This window comes from Anomaloglossus baeobatrachus, chromosome 9, assembly GCF_048569485.1.
Source record: "Anomaloglossus baeobatrachus isolate aAnoBae1 chromosome 9, aAnoBae1.hap1, whole genome shotgun sequence".
Lineage (NCBI taxonomy): Eukaryota > Metazoa > Chordata > Amphibia > Anura > Aromobatidae > Anomaloglossus > Anomaloglossus baeobatrachus.
The window spans coordinates 165823771-165839518 of record NC_134361.1 but is presented as its reverse complement, the minus strand read 5'-3'; the positions used below and the strand labels follow the sequence as shown (position 1 = coordinate 165839518).

Genomic DNA, 15748 nt, shown 5'->3' with positions numbered 1-15748 from the left:
TGCAAAGCAGCCTTTTCAAGGGTTGGCTTGGGTGACAAAATGTCTTCTGTAGGCGTGGGTTTGTCTCCCTCTCGCTCTCTCTCCCTAAGATGTGTCCGGCATAGGCCAGGGTGCCACTCGAGGCCCAAACCAATTCTGGTTATCGCTTCTCGGCCTTTTGGCTAAGATCAAGTGTAGTGTTGTTCGAAGAGGTGGTTTAAGCTCCAGGCCACCTTAGTACAATGATACAATGCACACTGGAAGGTTGCGCTTGCTAGTACTCTGGGTGGATAGTATATTCATCAAGAGGAAAACATGGCCCTACCAGGATCGAGGCTATTAGACTGAGTAAGGGTGGGGGGCTATGGTACAACGTGCCCCAGGACTGACGACCCTGGAGTGAGTCTGAGCTTGCTGGCTTGGGACCCCGGCAAGCCTTGGGCTCTGTAGCACACCGTACCTTGCCTTTTCATACTTTTTGAGCATATTACCCTATCCTGGCCTTCTGGCTAGGAAGGGAAATTTTTATAATCCCGGTCGGAGGTCTGGTCAGCTTTGGGCTGAGAAACTAACACCCGGTTGGAGGTCCGGGTCAGCTTCGGCTGAGAAACCAACACCCGGTTGGAGGTCTGGGTCAGCTTCGGCTGAGAAACCAACACCCGGTTGGAGGTCCGGTTAGCCTTGGGCTGAGAAACCAACACCGGTTGACGGTCCGGGCAGTTTCGGCTGCGAAACCAACAACTAGTAGCTCTCTACTCCACTTGGGTAAGATGCCTGGGTGGACGCTGGGAGCAACAACAAGGCTCAACCAGGCTTCGGCTTGGGGGAGCACCGAAGATCCCTGACCCTTGCTGTGGCCTTCTGGCTCGGAGGGACGGGGTTGATTTTTGGGGACCCTCTCCTCACGGTGGGGTCCACACGAATCCTAGCCTTTGCACTGTTTTTGGTGTGACTTCGGTCATGCATTTTTTGTGGTGCTTTGGAAAGCTTCATTAAATCAAAAATCTGTTCTTATCAGTTTAATATCTGATACGTCCCCTATCTGGGGACCATATATTAAATGGATTTTTAGAACAGGGAGATGGAAAAAGAGCTTGCTCTGTCCACTCCACGCATTGACCTGGTATTGCAGTACCTCCAGGAACGGTGCACCCCTTCTTAACCCAGTTTCCAAAAGCAGAACTCAATTCACCTGATTCATATTAGCCCGGTTTAATGAATTGGAAGAAAGCATACGTCTTCATATGCACCTCAATTTGGCCCATTCACTTTTCACACTTCCTCCTTTTGTTTTTTATCTTTCACACTTTTGACTTTCTTTATTCATCCAAATAGCAAACTCATCACCACTCAACCTGACCAACTCGGCTATGTCCCGTGCTGCAGTTCTCTGTCTTATCTAGATCATTTGCAATTGAATGGAATAGATCCCTTTTGGACAAAGTGGATTCACCTGCTGCTGCAGTGACCACAGGTGTGATAAGATCTAGAATTGGCATCTGGTGCGATCTCTCCGCTTCCACTCCAAAGAAAGTTACCTGTTTATTCCTATCATGCATTGGTTTTTGGGGTTTTCTTTGAGTAATGATGATCTCTTTAGTAGTCTGTTGGCGCCCTCTCCTGGAGGAATAGTTTGCTTGCTCTTGGACATTCTAAAAGAGAGGTCATGATAGACATTGAGCTTCTGAGCTCAATTGGGGACAGTCATGGGTGATGAATGTTTGCAACCTGCTGCAAAGCCTCATACCGCAATATAAGGAACGTCAAATACTAAGAAAGGGCGGCCTATGAAAGAATTACTACTTTCAATAAGTACACTTAAACGGCTAATTGGGAATAGAAAAACTGTAAAAAGCCCTCTGAGAAAGCCCCCCTCTAACCTTTGATAGTAAGTTTTTCTGTAGTCTGCCTGTTGATGTATTTTCCGTTTGAACTGTGCACAACATGAAGAGACGGAACACTGGCGGCTTGTCACAATGCCCCCGCTGACATCACAATAGCGCTGCTGCCTAGAAAACAAGCTGCGCAGCAGAAGTTGTTCTTTGGGTGGGAGGGTGGGCTAGTGTAAGGAGGGGGCAAGCTCTTTTTTTCCCGGGTGGTAGGGGGATGACAGGAGAAGGGATGCGGGTGGTGAGAAGGGTACAGAGGGCAGGGTTTGGGGGCTGGGAAGGAAAGGGAAAAGATTAGGGTTTGGGGATGATGAAAGGGCTTTCTACGGGTAAGGATGGCAAAGGGTGGCAGTGACGGAAAGTCAGGCAACCTGTCCTGTCCGTCTTTTTGTATCGTGAATTGGAAAGACTGCAAGGGGGAGGGGAGTTGCTTGCGCCCTAAAGGAGGAGTTATTCAGATTCATTGCAGTGGGGGGCGGCGGCTGCAAAACGCACCATTCTTCTTGTTTTTGCTCTGCAAAGCAGCCTTTTCAAGGGTTGGCTTGGGTGACAAAATGTCTTCTGTAGGCGTGGGTTTGTCTCCCTCTCGCTCTCTCTCCCTAAGATGTGTCCGGCATAGGCCAGGGTGCCACTCGAGGCCCAAACCAATTCTGGTTATCGCTTCTCGGCCTTTTGGCTAAGATCAAGTGTAGTTTGGGAGGGTACTACCTTGGTTGGTGCTGAAAGGTGCCAGGGTATTGCACAACTGCTGGCCTTGGGGGAGTGTGCATCGTAGGATGTCATAGCCCTCTTGTGACGGACAGTTACCTGGGCAACGAGAGGCGGTCACTTTATTATTTTCAAACTCATCCTTCAAAAAAAAAAAAAAAAAAAAAAAAAAAAAAAAAAATCTGTTCTTATCAGTTTAATATCTGATACGTCCCCTATCTGGGGACCATATATTAAATGGATTTTTAGAACAGGGAGATGGAAAAAGAGCTTGCTCTGTCCACTCCACGCATTGACCTGGTATTGCAGTACCTCCAGGAACGGTGCACCCCTTCTTAACCCAGTTTCCAAAAGCAGAACTCAATTCACCTGATTCATATTAGCCCGGTTTAATGAATTGGAAGAAAGCATACGTCTTCATATGCACCTCAATTTGGCCCATTCACTTTTCACACTTCCTCCTTTTGTTTTTTATCTTTCACACTTTTGACTTTCTTTATTCATCCAAATAGCAAACTCATCACCACTCAACCTGACCAACTCGGCTATGTCCCGTGCTGCAGTTCTCTGTCTTATCTAGATCATTTGCAATTGAATGGAATAGATCCCTTTTGGACAAAGTGGATTCACCTGCTGCTGCAGTGACCACAGGTGTGATAAGATCTAGAATTGGCATCTGGTGCGATCTCTCCGCTTCCACTCCAAAGAAAGTTACCTGTTTATTCCTATCATGCATTGGTTTTTGGGGTTTTCTTTGAGTAATGATGATCTCTTTAGTAGTCTGTTGGCGCCCTCTCCTGGAGGAATAGTTTGCTTGCTCTTGGACATTCTAAAAGAGAGGTCATGATAGACATTGAGCTTCTGAGCTCAATTGGGGACAGTCATGGGTGATGAATGTTTGCAACCTGCTGCAAAGCCTCATACCGCAATATAAGGAACGTCAAATACTAAGAAAGGGCGGCCTATGAAAGAATTACTACTTTCAATAAGTACACTTAAACGGCTAATTGGGAATAGAAAAACTGTAAAAAGCCCTCTGAGAAAGCCCCCCTCTAACCTTTGATAGTAAGTTTTTCTGTAGTCTGCCTGTTGATGTATTTTCCGTTTGAACTGTGCACAACATGAAGAGACGGAACACTGGCGGCTTGTCACAATGCCCCCGCTGACATCACAATAGCGCTGCTGCCTAGAAAACAAGCTGCGCAGCAGAAGTTGTTCTTTGGGTGGGAGGGTGGGCTAGTGTAAGGAGGGGGCAAGCTCTTTTTTTCCCGGGTGGTAGGGGGATGACAGGAGAAGGGATGCGGGTGGTGAGAAGGGTACAGAGGGCAGGGTTTGGGGGCTGGGAAGGAAAGGGAAAAGATTAGGGTTTGGGGATGATGAAAGGGCTTTCTACGGGTAAGGATGGCAAAGGGTGGCAGTGACGGAAAGTCAGGCAACCTGTCCTGTCCGTCTTTTTGTATCGTGAATTGGAAAGACTGCAAGGGGGAGGGGAGTTGCTTGCGCCCTAAAGGAGGAGTTATTCAGATTCATTGCAGTGGGGGGCGGCGGCTGCAAAACGCACCATTCTTCTTGTTTTTGCTCTGCAAAGCAGCCTTTTCAAGGGTTGGCTTGGGTGACAAAATGTCTTCTGTAGGCGTGGGTTTGTCTCCCTCTCGCTCTCTCTCCCTAAGATGTGTCCGGCATAGGCCAGGGTGCCACTCGAGGCCCAAACCAATTCTGGTTATCGCTTCTCGGCCTTTTGGCTAAGATCAAGTGTAGTATCTGTTCTTATCGCTTCTCGGCCTTTTGGCTAAGATCAAGTGTAGTGTTGTTCGAAGAGGTGGTTTAAGCTCCAGGCCACCTTAGTACAATGATACAATGCACACTGGAAGGTTGCGCTTGCTAGTACTCTGGGTGGATAGTATATTCATCTAGTGGAAAACATGGCCCTACCAGGATCGAGGCTATTAGACTGAGTAAGGATGGGGGGCTATGGTACAACGTGCCCCAGGACTGACGACCCTGGAGTGAGTCTGAGCTTGCTGGCTTGGGACCCCGGCAAGCCTTGGGCTCTGTAGCACACCGTACCTTGCCTTTTCATACTTTTTGAGCATATTACCCTATCCCGGCCTTCTGGCTAGGAAGGGAAATTTTTATAATCCCGGTCGGAGGTCTGGTCAGCTTTGGGCTGAGAAACTAACACCCGGTTGGAGGTCTGGGTCAGCTTCGGCTGAGAAACCAACACCCGGTTGGAGGTCTGGGTCAGCTTCGGCTGAGAAACCAACACCCGGTTGGAGGTCCGGTTAGCCTTGGGCTGAGAAACCAACACCGGTTGACGGTCCGGGCAGTTTCGGCTGCGAAACCAACAACTAGTAGCTCTCTACTCCACTTGGGTAAGATGCCTGGGTCGACGCTGGGACCAACGACAAGGCTCAACCAGGCTTCGGCTTGGGGGAGCACCGAAGATCCCTGACCCTTGCTGTGGCCTTCTGGCTCGGAGGGACGGGGTTGATTTTTGGGGACCCTCTCCTCACGGTGGGGTCCACACGAATCCTAGCCTTTGCACTGTTTTTGGTGTGACTTCGGTCATGCATTTTTTGTGGTGCTTTGGAAAGCTTCATTAAATCAAAATCTGTTCTTATCAGTTTAATATCTGATACGTCCCCTATCTGGGGACCATATATTAAATGGATTTTTAGAACAGGGAGATGGAAAAAGAGCTTGCTCTGTCCACTCCACGCATTGACCTGGTATTGCAGTACCTCCAGGAACGGTGCACCCCTTCTTAACCCAGTTTCCAAAAGCAGAACTCAATTCACCTGATTCATATTAGCCCGGTTTAATGAATTGGAAGAAAGCATACGTCTTCATATGCACCTCAATTTGGCCCATTCACTTTTCACACTTCCTCCTTTTGTTTTTTATCTTTCACACTTTTGACTTTCTTTATTCATCCAAATAGCAAACTCATCACCACTCAACCTGACCAACTCGGCTATGTCCCGTGCTGCAGTTCTCTGTCTTATCTAGATCATTTGCAATTGAATGGAATAGATCCCTTTTGGACAAAGTGGATTCACCTGCTGCTGCAGTGACCACAGGTGTGATAAGATCTAGAATTGGCATCTGGTGCGATCTCTCCGCTTCCACTCCAAAGAAAGTTACCTGTTTATTCCTATCATGCATTGGTTTTTGGGGTTTTCTTTGAGTAATGATGATCTCTTTAGTAGTCTGTTGGCGCCCTCTCCTGGAGGAATAGTTTGCTTGCTCTTGGACATTCTAAAAGAGAGGTCATGATAGACATTGAGCTTCTGAGCTCAATTGGGGACAGTCATGGGTGATGAATGTTTGCAACCTGCTGCAAAGCCTCATACCGCAATATAAGGAACGTCAAATACTAAGAAAGGGCGGCCTATGAAAGAATTACTACTTTCAATAAGTACACTTAAACGGCTAATTGGGAATAGAAAAACTGTAAAAAGCCCTCTGAGAAAGCCCCCCTCTAACCTTTGATAGTAAGTTTTTCTGTAGTCTGCCTGTTGATGTATTTTCCGTTTGAACTGTGCACAACATGAAGAGACGGAACACTGGCGGCTTGTCACAATGCCCCCGCTGACATCACAATAGCGCTGCTGCCTAGAAAACAAGCTGCGCAGCAGAAGTTGTTCTTTGGGTGGGAGGGTGGGCTAGTGTAAGGAGGGGGCAAGCTCTTTTTTTCCCGGGTGGTAGGGGGATGACAGGAGAAGGGATGCGGGTGGTGAGAAGGGTACAGAGGGCAGGGTTTGGGGGCTGGGAAGGAAAGGGAAAAGATTAGGGTTTGGGGATGATGAAAGGGCTTTCTACGGGTAAGGATGGCAAAGGGTGGCAGTGACGGAAAGTCAGGCAACCTGTCCTGTCCGTCTTTTTGTATCGTGAATTGGAAAGACTGCAAGGGGGAGGGGAGTTGCTTGCGCCCTAAAGGAGGAGTTATTCAGATTCATTGCAGTGGGGGGCGGCGGCTGCAAAACGCACCATTCTTCTTGTTTTTGCTCTGCAAAGCAGCCTTTTCAAGGGTTGGCTTGGGTGACAAAATGTCTTCTGTAGGCGTGGGTTTGTCTCCCTCTCGCTCTCTCTCCCTAAGATGTGTCCGGCATAGGCCAGGGTGCCACTCGAGGCCCAAACCAATTCTGGTTATCGCTTCTCGGCCTTTTGGCTAAGATCAAGTGTAGTATCTGTTCTTATCAGTTTAATATCTGATACGTCCCCTATCTGGGGACCATATATTAAATGGATTTTTAGAACAGGGAGATGGAAAAAGAGCTTGCTCTGTCCACTCCACGCATTGACCTGGTATTGCAGTACCTCCAGGAACGGTGCACCCCTTCTTAACCCAGTTTCCAAAAGCAGAACTCAATTCACCTGATTCATATTAGCCCGGTTTAATGAATTGGAAGAAAGCATACGTCTTCATATGCACCTCAATTTGGCCCATTCACTTTTCACACTTCCTCCTTTTGTTTTTTATCTTTCACACTTTTGACTTTCTTTATTCATCCAAATAGCAAACTCATCACCACTCAACCTGACCAACTCGGCTATGTCCCGTGCTGCAGTTCTCTGTCTTATCTAGATCATTTGCAATTGAATGGAATAGATCCCTTTTGGACAAAGTGGATTCACCTGCTGCTGCAGTGACCACAGGTGTGATAAGATCTAGAATTGGCATCTGGTGCGATCTCTCCGCTTCCACTCCAAAGAAAGTTACCTGTTTATTCCTATCATGCATTGGTTTTTGGGGTTTTCTTTGAGTAATGATGATCTCTTTAGTAGTCTGTTGGCGCCCTCTCCTGGAGGAATAGTTTGCTTGCTCTTGGACATTCTAAAAGAGAGGTCATGATAGACATTGAGCTTCTGAGCTCAATTGGGGACAGTCATGGGTGATGAATGTTTGCAACCTGCTGCAAAGCCTCATACCGCAATATAAGGAACGTCAAATACTAAGAAAGGGCGGCCTATGAAAGAATTACTACTTTCAATAAGTACACTTAAACGGCTAATTGGGAATAGAAAAACTGTAAAAAGCCCTCTGAGAAAGCCCCCCTCTAACCTTTGATAGTAAGTTTTTCTGTAGTCTGCCTGTTGATGTATTTTCCGTTTGAACTGTGCACAACATGAAGAGACGGAACACTGGCGGCTTGTCACAATGCCCCCGCTGACATCACAATAGCGCTGCTGCCTAGAAAACAAGCTGCGCAGCAGAAGTTGTCCTTTGGGTGGGAGGGTGGGCTAGTGTAAGGAGGGGGCAAGCTCTTTTTTTCCCGGGTGGTAGGGGAAGGACAGGAGAAGGGATGCGGGTGGTGAGAAGGGTACAGAGGGCAGGGTTTGGGGGCTGGGAAGGAAAGGGAAAAGATTAGGGTTTGGGGATGATGAAAGGGCTTTCTACGGGTAAGGATGGCAAAGGGTGGCAGTGACGGAAAGTCAGGCAACCTGTCCTGTCCGTCTTTTTGTATCGTGAATTGGAAAGACTGCAAGGGGGAGGGGAGTTGCTTGCGCCCTAAAGGAGGAGTTATTCAGATTCATTGCAGTGGGGGGCGGCGGCTGCAAAACGCACCATTCTTCTTGTTTTTGCTCTGCAAAGCAGCCTTTTCAAGGGTTGGCTTGGGTGACAAAATGTCTTCTGTAGGCGTGGGTTTGTCTCCCTCTCGCTCTCTCTCCCTAAGATGTGTCCGGCATAGGCCAGGGTGCCACTCGAGGCCCAAACCAATTCTGGTTATCGCTTCTCGGCCTTTTGGCTAAGATCAAGTGTAGTATCTGTTCTTATCAGTTTAATATCTGATACGTCCCCTATCTGGGGACCATATATTAAATGGATTTTTAGAACAGGGAGATGGAAAAAGAGCTTGCTCTGTCCACTCCACGCATTGACCTGGTATTGCAGTACCTCCAGGAACGGTGCACCCCTTCTTAACCCAGTTTCCAAAAGCAGAACTCAATTCACCTGATTCATATTAGCCCGGTTTAATGAATTGGAAGAAAGCATACGTCTTCATATGCACCTCAATTTGGCCCATTCACTTTTCACACTTCCTCCTTTTGTTTTTTATCTTTCACACTTTTGACTTTCTTTATTCATCCAAATAGCAAACTCATCACCACTCAACCTGACCAACTCGGCTATGTCCCGTGCTGCAGTTCTCTGTCTTATCTAGATCATTTGCAATTGAATGGAATAGATCCCTTTTGGACAAAGTGGATTCACCTGCTGCTGCAGTGACCACAGGTGTGATAAGATCTAGAATTGGCATCTGGTGCGATCTCTCCGCTTCCACTCCAAAGAAAGTTACCTGTTTATTCCTATCATGCATTGGTTTTTGGGGTTTTCTTTGAGTAATGATGATCTCTTTAGTAGTCTGTTGGCGCCCTCTCCTGGAGGAATAGTTTGCTTGCTCTTGGACATTCTAAAAGAGAGGTCATGATAGACATTGAGCTTCTGAGCTCAATTGGGGACAGTCATGGGTGATGAATGTTTGCAACCTGCTGCAAAGCCTCATACCGCAATATAAGGAACGTCAAATACTAAGAAAGGGCGGCCTATGAAAGAATTACTACTTTCAATAAGTACACTTAAACGGCTAATTGGGAATAGAAAAACTGTAAAAAGCCCTCTGAGAAAGCCCCCCTCTAACCTTTGATAGTAAGTTTTTCTGTAGTCTGCCTGTTGATGTATTTTCCGTTTGAACTGTGCACAACATGAAGAGACGGAACACTGGCGGCTTGTCACAATGCCCCCGCTGACATCACAATAGCGCTGCTGCCTAGAAAACAAGCTGCGCAGCAGAAGTTGTTCTTTGGGTGGGAGGGTGGGCTAGTGTAAGGAGGGGGCAAGCTCTTTTTTTCCCGGGTGGTAGGGGGATGACAGGAGAAGGGATGCGGGTGGTGAGAAGGGTACAGAGGGCAGGGTTTGGGGGCTGGGAAGGAAAGGGAAAAGATTAGGGTTTGGGGATGATGAAAGGGCTTTCTACGGGTAAGGATGGCAAAGGGTGGCAGTGACGGAAAGTCAGGCAACCTGTCCTGTCCGTCTTTTTGTATCGTGAATTGGAAAGACTGCAAGGGGGAGGGGAGTTGCTTGCGCCCTAAAGGAGGAGTTATTCAGATTCATTGCAGTGGGGGGCGGCGGCTGCAAAACGCACCATTCTTCTTGTTTTTGCTCTGCAAAGCAGCCTTTTCAAGGGTTGGCTTGGGTGACAAAATGTCTTCTGTAGGCGTGGGTTTGTCTCCCTCTCGCTCTCTCTCCCTAAGATGTGTCCGGCATAGGCCAGGGTGCCACTCGAGGCCCAAACCAATTCTGGTTATCGCTTCTCGGCCTTTTGGCTAAGATCAAGTGTAGTATCTGTTCTTATCAGTTTAATATCTGATATGTCCCCTATCTGGGGACCATATATTAAATGGATTTTTAGAACAGGGAGATGGAAAAAGAGCTTGCTCTGTCCACTCCACGCATTGACCTGGTATTGCAGTACCTCCAGGAACGGTGCACCCCTTCTTAACCCAGTTTCCAAAAGCAGAACTCAATTCACCTGATTCATATTAGCCCGGTTTAATGAATTGGAAGAAAGCATACGTCTTCATATGCACCTCAATTTGGCCCATTCACTTTTCACACTTCCTCCTTTTGTTTTTTATCTTTCACACTTTTGACTTTCTTTATTCATCCAAATAGCAAACTCATCACCACTCAACCTGACCAACTCGGCTATGTCCCGTGCTGCAGTTCTCTGTCTTATCTAGATCATTTGCAATTGAATGGAATAGATCCCTTTTGGACAAAGTGGATTCACCTGCTGCTGCAGTGACCACAGGTGTGATAAGATCTAGAATTGGCATCTGGTGCGATCTCTCCGCTTCCACTCCAAAGAAAGTTACCTGTTTATTCCTATCATGCATTGGTTTTTGGGGTTTTCTTTGAGTAATGATGATCTCTTTAGTAGTCTGTTGGCGCCCTCTCCTGGAGGAATAGTTTGCTTGCTCTTGGACATTCTAAAAGAGAGGTCATGATAGACATTGAGCTTCTGAGCTCAATTGGGGACAGTCATGGGTGATGAATGTTTGCAACCTGCTGCAAAGCCTCATACCGCAATATAAGGAACGTCAAATACTAAGAAAGGGCGGCCTATGAAAGAATTACTACTTTCAATAAGTACACTTAAACGGCTAATTGGGAATAGAAAAACTGTAAAAAGCCCTCTGAGAAAGCCCCCCTCTAACCTTTGATAGTAAGTTTTTCTGTAGTCTGCCTGTTGATGTATTTTCCGTTTGAACTGTGCACAACATGAAGAGACGGAACACTGGCGGCTTGTCACAATGCCCCCGCTGACATCACAATAGCGCTGCTGCCTAGAAAACAAGCTGCGCAGCAGAAGTTGTTCTTTGGGTGGGAGGGTGGGCTAGTGTAAGGAGGGGGCAAGCTCTTTTTTTCCCGGGTGGTAGGGGGATGACAGGAGAAGGGATGCGGGTGGTGAGAAGGGTACAGAGGGCAGGGTTTGGGGGCTGGGAAGGAAAGGGAAAAGATTAGGGTTTGGGGATGATGAAAGGGCTTTCTACGGGTAAGGATGGCAAAGGGTGGCAGTGACGGAAAGTCAGGCAACCTGTCCTGTCCGTCTTTTTGTATCGTGAATTGGAAAGACTGCAAGGGGGAGGGGAGTTGCTTGCGCCCTAAAGGAGGAGTTATTCAGATTCATTGCAGTGGGGGGCGGCGGCTGCAAAACGCACCATTCTTCTTGTTTTTGCTCTGCAAAGCAGCCTTTTCAAGGGTTGGCTTGGGTGACAAAATGTCTTCTGTAGGCGTGGGTTTGTCTCCCTCTCGCTCTCTCTCCCTAAGATGTGTCCGGCATAGGCCAGGGTGCCACTCGAGGCCCAAACCAATTCTGGTTATCGCTTCTCGGCCTTTTGGCTAAGATCAAGTGTAGTATCTGTTCTTATCAGAACAAACTGAGCTAGCTACACTTGACGAGATACGATCAGGGAGACGAGCTCCGAAGCCCAGCCGAGACCGGAAGAGGGAGATCGGACGGAAGAAGAGCTTGGCAGAAAGAAGCAAGAAGACGAAGCCTCGGAGAAGACTTGGGGAGACCAGAGGAACTTCGAGGAGGAACACAGCGGGAGAAGACACCCGGAGAAGAATCCAAGATCCAGCTCCGGGAACTCAAGCAGGAACCAGCCATGGCAAGCAAGCCAGAGAAGGCAGCCAAGAAGGCTCAGGACCCAGGGACCTCCAGGAAGGCTCATCCAGAGGCTTCTTCGGCCCAAGAGGCCCCTACCTCCGACGCCAGCCAGCCGGAGGGAGCCCGGACGCTGCCTGAAAAGGCTCCAACCCTGGAGCCTTGGATGCGGCAGACGGTCGCCCTGAAGCTAAAGGCGGTGGATGGTAGGTTGCCGGACATGTCCAGCGACGTGTTCTGCAAGAAGATGATTCTGGATCAGGGCTTCTCCAGGGCGGAAACCCTGAGTGTCCAGACCTTCATGACTGGCATTTTTCTGGTAACCTTTGCCACGGTGAATGCCTGCAGGAGATACTGGGAGGCGATGAACGCAGCGATGCCGGACTCCCCTTTTCATTCTTTTTTAGGATCCTGTCCTATACAGAGGGATGAAAAGAGGATCACGGTCTCCATGCGGAACCCGCACACCCCAGGAAGAGACATCTCCACGTTCCTGGGACGTCTCTGCACAGTGGTGAGGGAGCCATCCCACATCCTTAACGGCAACGGATTCTGGACGGGTAAGTGGTCAGTAACCGTTCGACTCTACAGGGAACCAGCATCCGAGGATGGTCTCCAGCACCTGCCCCCGACATTCTCTCTGGGAAACTCCTTTGGTCTCATCTACTACCCGGACATGCCACACAACTGCAGGAAATGTGGCGGGAAAGGGCATTCGATGAAGACCTGCAAGGAGGACGCCTGCAGGGTTTGCCGGGTGACGGGACACAGCTCCAAGGACTGCCCAAAGAAGAAGACTTGCAACCTATGTGGACAGGTGGACCACCTTTACAAGGACTGCCCACAGCGGGAGAAATCCTGGGCAAGGGTTGCCGCGGCGACCCAGTATCGGGTAGTCACAGCTTCGTCGACCAAGGCAGCTACGACCAAGGCCACAGAGGCCAAGGACAAGGCGGCCAAGAACCCGGCGACCGTGGCTCCAGCCGATGCCCCAGCAGCCACGGAGTCCAGGAAAAAGAAGGGTAAGAAAACTGTTGCCCCCTCCCTGGTCCCCCCCCCTGTCACCCCTGTCCAAACCCCTCCCCCCCCGGCCAACCCTACTGAGGATTCCACTACCTCCACCTCATTCCCCTACTCCTCAGTTGGTCTCCTCACCCCCCCCCAAAGCCCACTCTCCCTCCCCAGACCATGAGAGCAGAGGGCCTCAGCACTCTTGCACTTTTCACCGAGGAGGATTTTCCAGCTCTTGTCTCCTCAGGTACAGGCCAAAGGAAAAGGAAGGTGGAAGATAGTCCTGTCGCAGAACCTTCCAAGCTGTTCATTGTGGACCTCAATCCACCCCAGGAAGAGGAGGATGGCCTCCTCCCAGAACCGGACGTGTTGGAGCAGATGGTGGAGTCCCTTGTGGCCGAAGAAGAAATGGAGGAGTCGGAAGCCACTGAGGCACCATCCCTGCTCGATCAGCTAGAAGAAGAGGGTCTGCTGGAGATACCCTTACCAGCAGGTGCCAAAGAGGAAGAACCGCCCGACCGGAGTGGTAACTAAGGCACACCGCCTGCTCTAACTTTCTCTTTCCTCCAATGACTGCTAACATTAACATCTTTTCCATTAATGTTAGGAGCATCAGAGACAAGTTCCGACGTCAGACAATTTTTGCGTTCCTTAACACTCAGTCTAGTGATGTATTTTTCCTGCAGGAATGCTCCCTTCCCTCCTCTAGGTCCTTCAACCATCTGGCCAGGGAGTGGACCCATGGCCCATCCTACTGGTCTGGCGGGGGCGACTGTAGGTCCGCGGGGGTCGCCGTGCTGATCAGGGGAAGCGCCTTCACATTGGACTCTGTTCAGGAAATCGTCTGCGGCAGGTTACTGCTCGTGGATGGCACCTGGGCGGGAGAACCTGTCAGGTTCATCAATGTGTATGCTTCTCCTGTGAAGAGCGATCGACTGGAGCTCCTCCAAGCCCTGCGCCCTCAGCTCGCTACCGCCAGGACGGTAGTGATGGCCGGGGATTTCAACTGCCCGATTGAGGAGGATGGACGCAGTTCTGGAACGGCTGCCAAGTTGGACGTCACATCCAAACTGCTCATTGAGATGGTGACCGAAGCCTCTCTTGTGGACGTTGTTGGCTCCATCGGACACGGATCTGTGAACTATTCATGGTGCCGATCCGATGGCTCGCTGCGTTCCAGGATTGACTTTGTGTTTACCTCTCGGGCGGTTGGGCGGAGTGGGCACTCGATGGTCCCCTGCTTCTTCTCTGACCACAGAGCCATTCACTTTCAAGGTGTGCTGGGCCATGGCTTCCCCATTGGCCCGGGCTCCTGGAAGCTGAACTGCTCTCTGCTGGAAAAGGGTGAGATTCTGGAGGAGCTTAGAGCTGCCTACTCCACGTGGCGGGCCTACAAGGCGGGCTTCCAGTCTGTTTCTGACTGGTGGGAATACGTTAAACTCGAGTTCCGTTTCTTCTTTCAGGCAAAGAGTCAACAACAGGCGTGTCTGAAGAGGAGGGACTTCAGGAGACTCCAGCGTGAGCTGCGTTCCCTGCAGGACCTTCTTCGATGCGGCTGGGACGTGAGAGAGGAGCTGGAGGAGACTAAGAGGAGCCTGAAAAGGCACTTCGAGGAGGAGTCCGAGCGAATTGTCTTCCGTTCCAAAGTGGAGAACCTGGAGAAGGGTGAGAAATGTAACTCGTTCTTTTTCAGGAAACTCCACGCCGGTCACACGCCCATGAATGAACTACGAGACGAGAGTGGAAGCATGCGACGCGGGAAAGAGAATGTGATGAAGGTCGTCAGCGACTTCTACAGCGAACTCTACGCCCGCAAGACTACTGACCCCGAGGCCGCCGATAAGTTCCTGTCAGGTATCACTAACCATCTTGACCCTGCAGACGCGGCGGCCATGGACGTTCCTCTGACGGTGGACGAGCTGCTCTCGGCCGCCAAATCCTTTAGTTCTGGCAGGACACCGGGCAGTGACGGCCTCCCAGCAGAGCTCTATGTAGCGCTGGGAGACCTAATCTGTCCGGACCTGTTAGGGCTGTATGAGGAGATGGTGGTGGAGGGCAGAATGCCTCCATCTCTGAGGGAAGGAATGGTCACGATCCTGTACAAGCGTAAAGGAGAGAGGTGCGACCTGAAGAATTGGCGTCCCATCACCCTTCTGAATGTCGACTACAAGATCCTGGCCAAGACGATGGCAACGAGACTGAAGACGGTTATCGGACGGATCATCCACCCGGATCAGACCTGCGGCATCCCCGGACGTCGCATCGCAGACAGCCTGGCTCTCATGCGGGACACGGTCGAGTACATCAAAGCCCGCCGGGTGCACGCAGCCCTGATCTCGTTGGATCAGGAAAAGGCCTTCGACCGTGTTTCCCATGAGTTCCTGGGCAAAGCTCTGCACAGGTTAGGTTTGGGTAACATGTTTTGTTTGTATGTCCAACTAATGTATTTTGATATTCACAGCTCGGTGTTGGTAAACGGCTGGAAGACTGACCCCTTCCCGGTCCTCTCAGGGGTCAGACAAGGCTGTCCTCTGTCACCTCTTCTTTTTGTTTGTGTTATAGAACTCTTTGCAGAGGCTATCCGGCGGAATGGAGAGATCAGAGGGATCACCGCACCAGGACCAGAACGCTTCGAGGTCAAGTGCTCGCTCTACATGGACGACGTGACCGTCTTCTGCGCGGACCGGCGCTCAGTCGACACCCTCGTCCAGACCTGTGAGACCTTCGGACGGGCTTCGGGAGCCAAAGTCAACTGCGGGAAGTCGGAAGCCATGCTCTTCGGGGACTGGCAGCCGGCCTCTTCCGCCCCCTTCCCTTTCAGCATCCAGCCGGATTTCATCAAGGTTCTTGGAGTCTGGTTCGGGAAGGAAGGAGCAGCCCTCAAGTCCTGGGAGGAACGCTTGACCAAGATCACCCAACGGATCGGTCTGTGGAGCCTCAGACGCCTCACCTGTGAGGGCAAAGCACTGGTCCTGCGTAACGAGG

The 15748-nt window shown here is 50.0% G+C and overlaps 5 non-coding genes and 3 pseudogenes across 5 annotated transcripts; all 8 read left to right on the top strand.

Moving 5' to 3' along the window:
- The first annotated feature begins 943 nt into the window (after nucleotides 1-943).
- Nucleotides 944-1136, top strand: LOC142252995 (U2 spliceosomal RNA). The gene has a single exon (XR_012726340.1). It is a non-coding gene; the product is annotated as a U2 spliceosomal RNA (small nuclear RNA).
- Nucleotides 1137-2700: 1564 nt separating this feature from the next.
- On the top strand, nucleotides 2701-2910 carry LOC142253517 (U2 spliceosomal RNA; annotated as a pseudogene).
- A 1388-nt stretch (nucleotides 2911-4298) lies between these two features.
- On the top strand, nucleotides 4299-4462 carry LOC142253564 (U2 spliceosomal RNA; annotated as a pseudogene).
- A 681-nt stretch (nucleotides 4463-5143) lies between these two features.
- Nucleotides 5144-5339, top strand: LOC142253098 (U2 spliceosomal RNA). The gene has a single exon (XR_012726418.1). It is a non-coding gene; the product is annotated as a U2 spliceosomal RNA (small nuclear RNA).
- Nucleotides 5340-6727: 1388 nt separating this feature from the next.
- LOC142252411 (U2 spliceosomal RNA) lies at nucleotides 6728-6918 on the top strand. The gene has a single exon (XR_012725790.1). It is a non-coding gene; the product is annotated as a U2 spliceosomal RNA (small nuclear RNA).
- A 1388-nt stretch (nucleotides 6919-8306) lies between these two features.
- On the top strand, nucleotides 8307-8497 carry LOC142252410 (U2 spliceosomal RNA). Its single transcript, XR_012725789.1, has one exon. It is a non-coding gene; the product is annotated as a U2 spliceosomal RNA (small nuclear RNA).
- Nucleotides 8498-9885: 1388 nt separating this feature from the next.
- LOC142253960 (U2 spliceosomal RNA) lies at nucleotides 9886-10076 on the top strand. Its single transcript, XR_012726987.1, has one exon. It is a non-coding gene; the product is annotated as a U2 spliceosomal RNA (small nuclear RNA).
- A 1388-nt stretch (nucleotides 10077-11464) lies between these two features.
- On the top strand, nucleotides 11465-11554 carry LOC142253598 (U2 spliceosomal RNA; annotated as a pseudogene).
- Nucleotides 11555-15748: the final 4194 nt, after the last annotated feature.